Below are 12,018 nucleotides of genomic sequence, written 5' to 3' on the forward strand. Positions count from 1 at the left end.
ATTACCGCGATAGGATCTGCATTTCAGGGTAAATTAACTTTGAAATGCGATTTGAATTGGGTGCTTGAACTGGCTGCAAATGTATGCAGAAATAAGGGGTTTTTAGAGGTAAGATTGTATCGTAATTAAGTGGATAAGCGCGCTCGATTAGTGAGGAAAATTAGGTAGCCCAACTCACAAATTACTAACGTTCTTTACAATAGATTGAATACACTAATTAGAGCTATAAGTAATATCAAAATCTCAACATGCACAATATAGAATGTGTCAAATAACTGAGATAATTGCTTATTGTTTATCTTAAATAATATTTGAATACTTATTTATTCAAGAATCAGCTTATAATCAAACCACCTTAACATCAATCCCCTTTGAAATACCACATTAACTCGTTTATAAATAATCCAAAGATAACCGATTAATCTTCATTAATAAATCCGTGATGAATGGAAGAAACAATCTGGGAATTATGGTAATTCAAGCAACAACCTTTCACCATAAAACACATTTCTGCCGAGATGTAAAAGACAGCGATGAGTTTGCGGCCATCCTTTTCTTGGTTTATCCATTTAAACGGACTTTTCCTCGGAAATGTACGAGAAAATTAAATCAAAACATCTGGACAGCTTCCTTTGGCACATTTACAAATTAAAATTGAAAACCAGAGAGGACAAAGCAAACAGCCACTGGATACGGACCCCAATAGTGCGACAGAGACGGACGAGGTGAAAGAGATAAAAGATAGCTACCAATTGAAGCTGGGCTTGAACTATACGCAAACTGGCTATGAGAAGGCTAGTGGTTAGAGGCGGTTCGGCAGAGGGGGTAATTAAGAGCGTGGGACGCTGGGGAAAAACCACGGAAACTATGCGTCCGACTTGGAAAATAGAAAACTGACAGGGCCAGAAGCCCGGAGAGGAAAAGTAGAAAAGTAAAATCAAGAAATATGATAAACATGCGAAACATTTTTACAAGCCAATTTCGTTAGCTCTTCACCAAAGATTGTCTTCTCTGTATTTCTCCCTGAAAACGGGGTCAGGAAAATCACTTTCATTGGGCTTAGAGAGTTGGTAAAATCTTCCTCTGTATAAAGCCATTTGGGACCATTGTTCGGTCGCCGAGAATGCAACGCATAACGAAAGTTCAAATATGACACTAGAGATTGGAAATTGTATTAATTCATTTGCATATAAACCAGTCTAAGTGGAGGTCAGGTCAAACGATACACGTAAATACAATGTGTTTCTTCCACTCATAGGTTCTCGTTTTCTTGCACAGTTACTAAACTGATAACCGACAAGGTTGAAAGAAATGCAAATGCGGCGACACCGCACAAAAGACTTATGGCCGCACAAAAGGCCAAGAGTGGTCCAGTCTGTTGGCCAGTTTACTTCACCTTCTCACTGGGTCACGGCGATTGACACCTTTTCGATACTTCTACGGCAGTCCTATCAGAGAATACCCAAAATATTTGGGCCAACAAATATATGTTGGCTTCCAGCATAGAGTATGGAGACCCAAAGATTTATCTTTTCAATAAACGCCGATTAGCTAAGCACTCGCAATACACACTAGCTGCAACCTATTTTTTAAATTACACAAATCCATTCTGCCAAAACACATGTATTATTTAATCACTTTTGGATTTAAGGCTTGTTCTTTTAGTATCTTGAAATGTATGTCTTAGGAATAAAGCGAGTAAAAACTTAAGTATGGTTAATTGGACACTTGAACCTTTCCTTATATTTCTATACACTAATGGAATATGGAGTTTACAAGACGTTTGACAATAAAAGAAACACATTTATTATGTAAAATATAGTATTTCTCCAAAACTCATAACCTAGGGATAAAACAAACTAAGACCCGCGTAATAGAGGTCATATAACCTCGGGGAAGGGCCACTAAAAGAGTAGCCAGGGTAGCCAGAACCCAGAAGGGATTTACGATTTAATATGGGTCATAAAGATATTACACAAGTAAATAGCAGCCTTGAGCACTCCGTAAAGTCGCTAATACAGCAGTATAAACCCGGAAAAGGAGACCAACTCCGAGAACAACTTCATTACGGCTGACAATGATTAGAGAGAGCAGCGACAATTTGCGCAAGTTTATTGCGGTTCATTTCGGTCCCACAAACTCCCGCGCGAAGGTGATAACTTTCAACGGTTTCACGTTTGAAATTGACTTTGTAGCTGCCTACTGCAGATGCAGCTACCACTCGACTCTGTGGGAAATTAATGAATTAGGAGGCGGCGTACAAGAAACAAAAAATGGAAATAAGTAATGCTCACATTACATTAGGCAGTATACAAATACACAGGGAAAAATGGTGGCCAAATTGAGCTACTTTCGACACTAAAAAGAAGAACGTCTCTTGAAGATTATAAAACTAAAACACCTCTAAGCAATGCCAAAAGCGAGTGACGATAGCAACTTGTGATCTAATAAAGACTCCAACTTATTTAAGTAAGTTTTGAAATTAAGAATATTTAAAACTATTTTTCCGCGTGCAGAAGAAGAAGCGACGATGCCAAGTGGCAATGCCAGAGTATCGCGACTTTAACTCATTTCCACGACACTCAAATGAGCAAAAATTATTGCGGTTAAGTACGCGAGCGCAGAGATTTTCCAACTTTGGCTGGCTAAATCGGAAAGTAAGCAAAAGAAAAGCCCGTCGCGTCCGTTGGCTTGTTAGAAGGAAAAGCAGGCAACCAGCCAGCCAGATAGAGATAGATGGATGGAAAATTGCAATCCGTCGTCGAGGGAATTTTCTCCGTTCCTTTGTCGCCGTTCGATGGCAGCGCGAATCGTGAATTAAATTTAAACGGCTGAAAAGTACAAAATAAATAAATGGGACAAGTGAGCGAGCGGCCAGCGAGATTTTCGCGGGCGGCAAGAGTGTGGAAATTATAGGGCCTCCTAAGCGCCCAGATCTCGCAGTTTCGGTTTGTCTTGTCATTGATGCGATTTGGGGGAGATGGGTCTGTCTAGGCGGAATGTAGCCATCGAGATAGGGATACTCGATGAAGTTTGGCCTAGAAGATATCCAGCATGTGTAGGCATAGTTATTATAACCCCTTTATCTTGAGCGATTAAAGAACTAACAACTCGTACGTATCCTATATTCTTTCTATTTAGCGAATACTAAATACTTTAAAACAAATGTATGATGATAGGTATAAGTATAATTCGTAAAGATAAGTATAATTACACTATATATTTTATATGAATATTAATCAATAAAATGTTTTCCACACAACTTTTAAATCCATCAGTGCCGCTTTTCCACCCATCATGGGTAGCAATAAAAACTGAAACTTTTCACTCACTCTGCTGGCTGCTAACCATATCTAGCAGCTGATTGGAATCGGATAGATGAGACTGGGAGACTGGGAAATAGATGGAGGAGCAGCGGGACTGGGGGGCGGGCGACCAAATTGGCACATTAGACAAATTGTTGCCAGGACGGCGGAGGCTACAAAGGGGCAAGGGGCTGTACATCTCAATAATGATATCATGGCAATGAAAACAAAACAGCAGCCGCAAGAAGCGAGTCAAGGAAAACTGAGCACCGAGCACGCAAAATGCAAAATGGAAAATCAAAGAAAGTTGAATGAAACCTGGCATCGAGATCGTCATAAATCAAACCGCAAAAACCCCGCAAAGATTCATCAGTCAATCAGCCGAGTGGATCGGCAGATGCGATCAAATGTCAAGCCCACACCTCTTGGCTTTCAACCTTATCCAGCCACAATTTAAGCCACCATTGACCCATTTTCGAATACCCATAGCTGCCATCTCACATCCACCATTGCCACTTGGGAATAGGCTCCGACGATGATCATAATGACGAGGATGATGTTCCGTAACGTGTCGCCATTTAATTGGCTCCGTGTGAAGTTCAAGAAAACTTTGCCAAATACCCAGTTTGGTGCCACATGCCACCTTCCCCACATTTCCTGCCCCAGTATCTTGTCTACGGCGACTTTGAAACTTTAGACTTGCTTGTCTAACAAAAAATATAAATAGAGCGGGCTGGAACAAAAAGTTGGGAATGTGTAACTTTGAAGGTGTCGGCAGTGTCTTCATATAGTTTTTGGAGATGCCCTTAGGGCTCCGCTGACTTTCACTATTGTATCAAATATCTGATTATTATTTACGGCGAACATAAATATTCCTTTTTTTATTAACTGAAAAAGATTTGCAAGTAGTCTAGATTGTTAAAGGAGTTGCACTAAATACATTTACACAATTTACTTATCTTTTACAATTTTATGTCGCTTTTCAAATTTGTCACTTTAACTGATTTTTATTATCACCTATCTATCGGTAAGGGTATTATAGGTATTTGTGCCTGGCATCTTCTTGGCTCATCGGATGTCGCCTAAACAATTTTTCCAAAGAATTTTTCGTCATGCGCTTTAATTAAATTTTGTCAGCCTTCTTTTTGTGTGGTGTCATGGCTCGAACAGAGTTGCCGGTCTGCTCCGTGCTGTTTTGGCCTGGTCTTGTTGGACTTGTTGGTCTTGTGGGTCTGGCTGACATTGTTGACAATGACTTTGTGTTGTGTGGCTGCTACTGTGATGTCACTCACATGACCAAAAACACAAAAAAAAAACAACGAAAAAAAAGGCATTAAAAACACAGCAGGGCGACGTGGAAGTGGCACTGGAACCGGCTCAGATTGCATGGCATGACCAAGAGCCAAACCAAATACATAATTACAAATTCATTTGGCACAATTATGCGGCACAGTTGCAATTGCCAAGTGCAATTGTTGCACACACGACACAGATTTAATTGCATTTGGCAACGGGCGCAACAAGTGGCAGAGACCCGGCTAGAAAAAAGGTAAATAAGTAAAAGCCTGGCACGCAAGAACTGAGAATTACTCAGTGCTGGCGGAAGTCAACTAACCCAGGTACACGGTACGATCCTCAAAAATGGTTATGATTAAACATTTCCTTAAATGTTCTCTGACTAAGATATATTTTTGAAAATAATACACGTATTTATACTAAGCTTACTGGATATATAGTTGAATTAGAGTTGGATTTAGATACCAAATTTATATTTTACTAATTAGTTTTAGGTAATACACAAGGTGTACCGTGGAGAGAAAAAGTTAAACGTTTTTAAACCTGGCATCACTGAGAAGTGTCAGGGTAAAAGGCATGAATTTTGCTACCTCGGCAGACGGTAATTTAAAAAACTTAATGCGAAAGGCGAGGATTGCGGATTGAGGAGTCGAGTAGCGAATTAGGGGAGCTCGCAACATTTGCCACGATTTTAATTTGCTTTCGGCCGCCGTATTTCATTTGCAGGCAACGCATCGCGATAAATGGAAATGGGACGCAATCAGTTCGTGGGGGGTGTTGGTTTTACGAGTATCTGGGGATCCGGAGATATAAGGTGCCGATAACCGCAACTGGTTTAGGCAGATCTGGCTTATCTAGTGCGTGTGCATATGGGAATATATCCAGGGATCGATTCTAGTTTGTCCAGTTCCGCTTTCACATGAGCTAAAACAGAACGCCGGCATCCCAATCGCCAGCATCATAATCGGGAAGCAAGTGAAATAAAAATGAGGAGGCCGAACCAGTTGCCACTGAGTTGTCTTGGCTGAGGAGGACATTCAGAGTCGGTGGCATTTCGAGTTTCATGTAATCTCTCCTATTTGCACACCCAGAAATCTGCGAAGATTGAGAACACAGCTTAGTTCCGCTGGTTTAGCAAGGCATAATTAATATACCTTAATTGATTATGCTCCAGGTGTATAATCGCAGAGACTTTGAAAAATTACTCGAAAGTGAGAAGCTGCAAACAAGTTATTGATACAAGCCGCCAGACATTAAAGGGAATGATTTTCTCTGACAACTATTATTGAACAGCCCACTAAACTGCATAAAGTAATTTAACATAAATCTCTATGTGCTCAAATAGCTTAGATAACCTTCTGTATCATAATTTAAACTAAGCAATCTAGTCAGGTAAAATATAGCTCAGCCGCAAAGTGATCAAATAAGATTACTTCATTTTGAGCATCTGAACTTTGGCTACGGTGCAAATCACCGAATTGGTGAGTTCACAAACAGTTAGAACAGTTGCCAAACCCAGGCGATGATCATTTAAGCCATTTAATGGCTATCTGCACCGTAATCCGTCTGCTGCAGCATTTGACCCACAATTGCTGGACACCAACTGCTCCACTCCACTGAGTCTAAACATCTTCACATCCTGAGCCTCCGAAAATTGCCGACTTAAGCATTTCGAAATCAATTTAGCAGACAATAGTAATTACCGCAGTAAAGCCTGTCTGCCCGGATTTGGATCTGGATCTGCATCTGGATGTGAATGTGGATGTAGATGTGGAGAGCTTTGTGGCTCTTATGGCGCGGATTATGCAATGGGCACGTCAAGAGTTGGCCACTGCTTCGGACATGATTGTTTCAACACCAACTGCGCCTCTGGGAGTCAACGAACCTGTGACAGCTGGGCGCAGAAATGGCGCAATCTTTAACCGAAAAGAAAATATAGAAAAAAGTATAAAGCCTTCAGCCATTTCCCCCACATATGCAACGGTACCTGAACATAAACCCAAAGTGGAACATTAAAGAACTTGCCCATTGCAAAACATACCGAAAAAACAAAGAACAATCGTGATGTGGTTAAGTATTCCGACTACCAGATACCCACTTATGTATTTATGCACTCATACTTTGTAAGTAGAAATTAACCGGAATCCAAAATGTTACACGGCATGCAACTGAAGTCCCATAATTACTGGAATGAAAAATGAATATGTGCTCACCTTTCTGGTTGCATTTAATTTGGCTGAAAACATGACTTGTGCTAGTAAAGCAAGATACTTTCTGTCAAGTTTGAATTAGTGTTTAATTAGTGTTTATTATTTTGGTGGAGAATTAACGCTAGGTCAATGAATTAATTCCTTTAAAATATGTCGAAGAGGAAATAAAAATATTATAAATGGGTCTTTAGCGCAAAACCCATTGGATGGATTTAAATGATCTCATACTTATAGATAGATACTTACTAAATATATGATATAAAAACCAACTCTTTTAAGACAATGCTCTCTGTAGGCAATCCTCAATAACCCATTTAACCATTTAACCCTCGACTATGAGGTAGTAAGACAGTGTCGATTTGAACTTGAAGCTCGAGCTTAAGAGCCGCAGAAGAACAGTTCCCAGTCCCGACCGGCAGTAGCGGCAACTGCCACACGTATATTTAATAACAAACACTTGGTGGACTGCAGGGGGAGAAGGAGGAGGGGAAGCAGCTGCAGCAGGAGCAGCCACATCAGCGGAGACTTCGGGGGCGCCGCTAATGAGCGACAGGCGGACAGCCAGAGGCGTCAGATCTGCCGGCTTCAAGTTGCCACATACAGATACATACGAGTATATATTCCCTCGATCCGTCGCCCGGGAACACTTGTCATAAACAGCTAATAGGCGCGTGCAGCGACAACTTGATTAATTGAAACTAAATGGGTCCGAGCCTAAAGATTGCAGCTAACGCTTCGTGCCGGCCAACAATTAGAAACGGTAAGAAAAACTCAACTCAACTCAGTTCATTTAAACCGAACTCAAATAAACTAAACAGAACTAAACTGAACTGATCTACACTGAACTGATGTGGCAGGAAGTGCTGCACACAGCTTGGGCACAATTAAACAAATGACGAATGGCATCAGGTTGCATGCTAAATGGTGAGATGCTAAAATTGCTAAAATGGCAAATTGCAAATGGCCGAGGCGCCATTCAGGATGCCGGAACGAGGGACCACAGATCACCTTGGTCATTGAACGCAGCAGCAACTTGCAGCAGCAACATGTTGCACATTCCAAACAACGTCCGTTAGTGGCTGGTGCAGTTTTAATAAATTTAAATGTGGCCAACCAGCTAGCCGAACAACAAAGCCTGTGTCATTTGAGCGGCCAACGAGAATTGGTAATTGCTGCCAAGGTTGCACGGGAAGAAAATGCAAACAAGACTGGTCATCAACTGGGTCATTTTTCTCCTATCTGTGGGATATGTATTATTCAGATCATTGGGTATGATAATTTAAAGTGAAATTTAAATACCGATCTTTATATATATTATTACCTAACCAGTTAAAAGGAATTTAATATAAATTTAATTGCATAGTTCGTAGTTCTAAGATAAAAAGGCGATCCTAATGAATCCTAACAACTCAGATAAATTATAAAAATATTAAAGAATTCGTATAATAATTACTTATAAAATCACTAAACAAATTATTTAATCTAATAAGTATCGCATGCTGAACGTTAAAACTTCATTTACTTTCCCACGTACCCACTGTAGTAGTAGTAGTTAGTAGTTAGCTCTGGAATTGTTAATTCTCATGGCTTATCGGTGATTTAAGAGCTCGTCTTGTGGAATTAGTTACCTGCATCTTGCGTAATGCACGGCCGCAACTTGCAACGTCTGCAACGTCTGTGGCAGCGACACAAGAAGTGTTTTTGGGCTGCGATCAGGCACTGACCATTACACAAATAACAGCTAATAACAGTAATAATTCAAATTAATTTCGCACCATTTGAAATCATTATGTGATAAAGAGAAGATACCGCAAAAAAACAGCTAAGAGAGTGGAGGAGTCGCAGCAGCAGCTGCGGTATCAAGATCGCTATTAAAATAAAAATGAAGACAAAACTTTGGCAGATAAGGGGGGCAGCGCTAAAATGGCACCGAAATACAGAGAGAGAACCAGGAACACCGAACCCGAAGCCGAAGCGAAGGCAACCCAGAGCCAATAAAGTCTTGGGCAAAAGGAAAAAGTTGCGCAGAAAAATTACCGCCAAAGTCCAAAAGATCAAGCCAAGGGGAAATAAACTACAACAACGGCAGGAGGAAAACGCGGCTGGAAAAAAAGAAGATTGCTATTGGCACTTGAGCAGCCGCAGCAGCAGCAGCAACATCGTGCTGCGTCTTCCTCTCTCTTTCACTCATTTGAGCCACACTGCACTTAATTATATACATTAAAGGAATAGAAAATATTTCTTCTTGTGGTCAAAATTCCAAACAAACTATTTTATTATCCACTAACATTTAAAAAATAAGCTTACTTCAAACAGAGTTATTGAAAAAGGCTTATTGGTTTCCAAGTGTATTGCAAATATATTCTCTTGTTTCTTAAGCTTTACATTTATAACAGTCTTCCATTAAAAATTAACAAATAATAAAATAAAATCACATTTAAAATCAAACGTAAGTCAATTAATGAATATGTGGAACTCAGTTCCTAATTTGTTCAGTGCCGATCATGCTAAACAGTTGCTGCCTGCAGTAAAATAAGAAGAAGACGGCATGGAAAAAGGGCAAGAGCATTTTCCTGGCGCAGTAAAGTTCAAGAGTTGCTGCGCTGCTCCAGCAGTTGCTGCAGAGTTGCTGCTGCTGTTCTGTTGCTGCTGCTGCTGCTGTTGTACTTAGATGATCGTCGGTCGCATATTTTATAGCGAGCTAGGAATGCAGACGCCGCCATTGCGTTGATGTTGTTGCTGTGCTGAGCCCGCTGCATATGCACCAAAGATAGGAGACGAAGAAAGTTGCAGCCACGCAACAAAAGCAACAGCAGCAGCAGCACCCACTCACTGCAGCAGCAACAGTTGCAGCAGGAGTTAGCAACTGCGGCGTTTATACCATTACGATTATAAACGCCGTATGTGTGTCAGAGACGAAAGCCAAAGATTCGAGCCATTTCCAGCCATTTCATGCTAATGAAGGAAGCGCCTGCAGCCTTGTCAACATTCTACCATTCCCCCACCTTATTTTTTTAGGGTTCTGAGACGCCTCTGGGCTCCCTCCATTAGGGGGCACTAAGAAGGGCTAAGGAGTCCAGCCTCTTTCTCACAAATTACACCACATTGCCGCTGGCAACACACATTCACAAACCCCAGAGCAGCCAGCCACTTGCAACCAGCAACTAGCAACTTGCAACTGGCAACTAGCAACACAACACAACACAACACAGCAGAACAAATATTTCCCGCATCTATCAGGTGCATTGATCTATGGCTATTTTTTTAATTAACGCTCGGTTTCTTTTATTGCGCGGCTACGTGAAAAATGGGAAGCTCCACAAAACAGCCTTTCCGCTGAACTTGAGCTTGAGTTGGCAACGTTTTCTTATTAGTTCATTTGTTATTGTTTTATTGCAGTTCCCAGGCGGTAGGGAAATTGTTCGCAGCCAAATAGTTGGCTCGTAAAATGAAAGGAGACTCGGAAGAATGTTTAATGGCATATTAGATGCTCTTTGGAATCGGGGAAACGTAATTGAAATGCCTTGAAAATAAAGAAATTCAATCTCGGAAATGCGGCCAATTATTGCTCACTGAGACTTTAGGGAAAGAAAAGTTATTAATCATTTATTTGGAGTTTATAAAAAAATAGCAGGTTACTTTAAAAGTAATCCAGGGAGATAGTAAATGGTTAAGCATAGCCTTACAACACACATTTTTATATCATTTTTTTTAATGTTTGTTTTAAATCAAATAAGTTATCAAATAAGTAATCGATGAATTACAACAAATTCCTTACAAATAAAGTCATAAAAGTCTCAGATGTTGAGGCATTGTCAACGGATTGTATATATATTTTTGTTCCAAGTTATACCCAAAGCACCCTTTGTCAGTGTATAAATATGAGAGCACTGTGAAATGTAAATGGATGAGCTGTCTGAAGTTCATTAGATGTTCTAAGCACGATTGGCGCTATAGATCACCCAGAGGGAGAAAGGTCTCGAGAAACGAAAACAGAAATGATACTGGAAGAGAGAGTGTTCAAGTTCAAGATGGAGCTACATATTTCCCATTCTACAATTAAGAAGGCCGCGACAAATTATGTTTAATGCGAAAGCATTTAGCTAAATTGAACCAGAGAGAAACCAAGAATTTTCAGCTGGTTTTGGCCACGAGGTGTTAGGTGTCAGCTCGTCTGGTTCTGTTAGTACCAGTCCAAATCGATGACAGACTAAACGAGCCGAGTTGACATTGAAGCGAAAGCAGCTCAAGAATCAGGCCGTACACCGAAAAAATATCTACCTTAATTTGAATTTCATTGTCAACACTTATAAATATGAAGAACATGTTCTTATAACAACAAAAAGGTAGAAAAACAGTAAAAATGGTAACTCATGTATTCTATTTTTTTATGAAAACAATAATAATTTGATATAAGCGGATGCCATATTATATCAAATTATTATTGTTTTCCCTATATTTATGAATTGTTATTGTTCTTGAAATATTAAACAAGTTTCCGGAAACAAAGTACACACGACACAGGTATTAAAAGGTTCTCCGGTTGCAAATTTCAGTTATAGAGTGACTGTGATCTCAGTGTACATTGCCGTATTCCTCGCTTGGCCGACGTGTGTCTGGAATGACTAATTGAATTGAGCATGGGCTCGTATATCGCGCAGATACGTATCCGCCAGATACGTTAGGGAAGGCGTGTGCCCGGCCTAATGGCTAAGCTCAGCAACATGTTGCCAATAGTGCTCTTCGCTTGTCAATTTGGCCCTGGCAACATTCGAGGTCAAAAGCTGGCAACATTTTGCGGCGAAGAGAACGATGATTATGCGGCGAAAAAAAGAAACAATTTTTTCCTCCTCTGGATCGAATTCGCCGCTCGCCGGTTGCAACGACGATACAATCGCAATCGCGGCTCGCAACATGTTGGCTTCAAACCGGTCTGGCCATGAACTTGGTGAAAGAAGCTACCATGGAGAAGCTCCAGATGGGAGAAAAGTCTGCGCTGCGTTTTCCGCTTGGAAATTTTTAAAAGACGCTGCCGTCCAACGGCCTGGAACATTTGTAATCCGACGTTAGAAGTCAGCGGATCGTGGCCAAAACGCAGAGTGTCAAGCCAGTTGGTAGAAGAACTGCGATTCAGACTCCTCCTGACTCTGGACTTCGCGTGTGTGTCTTTCTGTGTGTCCGAAGATTTGGAGTTACTGTTAGTTGAC

The 12,018-nt window shown here is 40.7% G+C and overlaps 1 protein-coding gene across 1 annotated transcript in view; it reads right to left on the reverse strand.

Annotated features, from left to right (window-relative positions):
* The window catches only part of LOC122618158 (elongation factor-like GTPase 1), a 75,026-nt gene that overhangs the window by 33,011 nt on the left and 29,997 nt on the right, over positions 1-12,018 (reverse strand). The gene's annotated exons all lie outside the window — the stretch shown is intronic.

This window comes from Drosophila teissieri, chromosome 3L (assembly GCF_016746235.2).
Source record: "Drosophila teissieri strain GT53w chromosome 3L, Prin_Dtei_1.1, whole genome shotgun sequence".
Classification (NCBI taxonomy): domain Eukaryota; kingdom Metazoa; phylum Arthropoda; class Insecta; order Diptera; family Drosophilidae; genus Drosophila; species Drosophila teissieri.